Genomic DNA, 1,435 nt, shown 5'->3' with positions numbered 1-1,435 from the left:
AAGCACTTATTCCTGTGAAATCGGGATATGGGGAGAGTATGAGCAGAGCCAAAGACCAGGTCTTTCTGCAGCCAAGATTTCTCTACTGTCCTCAGGACACTTTTATACAATTAACCTTTTCATGCCTTGTGATTGTGATGACAGAAAACGTTACCAGGTCACCTCTCCTCTAGAAATAGATTAGTATCTCTGAACATGGCCACATTTACAAATGCACAAGATTTTCATGGTAGGTGGGGCAATTTCCCACTCACATGCCTGACAGAGAATTGACTCTTCTCCTGGGCCTTCTATATAAGGCTTGGACAGTTACTTCCCAGGATAATTCTGGGTTGCCGATTTGGGCTATGAGTAATCCAAACCACCTGGGAAATGTTAATTAACTCATAAAGGGGAAAGGGAAACAGAGGGATAAACCACTATGTTTAGATGGAAGATTAAATAAATGTGTGATGGATTCCATGATTGGTTTTGTCACATGCATATCTCAAAAGTGCCTGGCAAGCGCTGACTCTAGCACAAGGAGGAATTGGGCTGTATCTGAGCTGGGACCCTGCAGTGCCCTGCCCAAGGAGTTCTGCTTGGTGAACAGGCAGGTACAATAAGCACACAGCACACACTTGGCCTCTTTCCCCTGGACCCTGACAAGAAACAGAAAACTTTCCTCAAGGGCACGACAGGCTTGTTTAGAAGACCGTGGTGCCACAGGCAGGCATTCTCAGAAATAACAGCTCTCTGCTACGTTAATGGTGAGTTTTCAAAAGAGCAAAAGCCAGATTCTCCCAGGACACCCAGGATGCCAGAAGTTGGAGCTCCTCGATTTCAGGAAATCAGGCATCAGAGTTTCTCCCTCATTTGTGCACACTGCTGGCCCCATAGCCCAGCTCCCAGCCCCTCTTCCAGCACACTTCCTCGACTGACCCTGACCTCTGTCCTCCGATCCCTGCGCCTGAGAGAAGAGCCGAGCTTGGAGGGACCGGCCCCGCCCCGACGTGCGGCTGTGGACCACAGCAGGCACCCCTATTCTTCTGATTCCGAGTAGCTGGAGGAAGCGGAAAGAGTGGCTTTGGGAAAGATGGAGGGAGCGAACCCCCCCTGAGGCGGGGGCTAGGGTGGGGTGGAGCGGCGACAAGGATGGCTGGCCGCGCAGGAGAACGAATGGGGAGAGGGGGCCTGGACTGGACCTCGGAGGCGGCGGGACCCGGGCCGCAGGATTAGACCGCTCGCCTCTCGCCGCCCGGAGATGCCTCCCTGGCCTTTCGTGCGACTCGTCGCGAAAAATGGTCGCACGCACTTGTCGCTCCATCTGGCCTCCTAGGGAACCACGTCCCTAGGGCGTGGTTCATCATCCTCCCATAAGGGCGCCATGTTGGCAATTGGTGGGGGGGGGTGGGGGCCGACACCGCTCCTGCGCGTGCGTGCCGCTCTGAACTCC

This window comes from Rhinolophus hipposideros (genome assembly GCF_964194185.1).
Source record: "Rhinolophus hipposideros genome assembly, chromosome: X".
NCBI lineage: Eukaryota > Metazoa > Chordata > Mammalia > Chiroptera > Rhinolophidae > Rhinolophus > Rhinolophus hipposideros.
The sequence above is the reverse complement of the archived record's forward strand: the minus strand, read 5'-3'. Positions refer to the sequence as shown.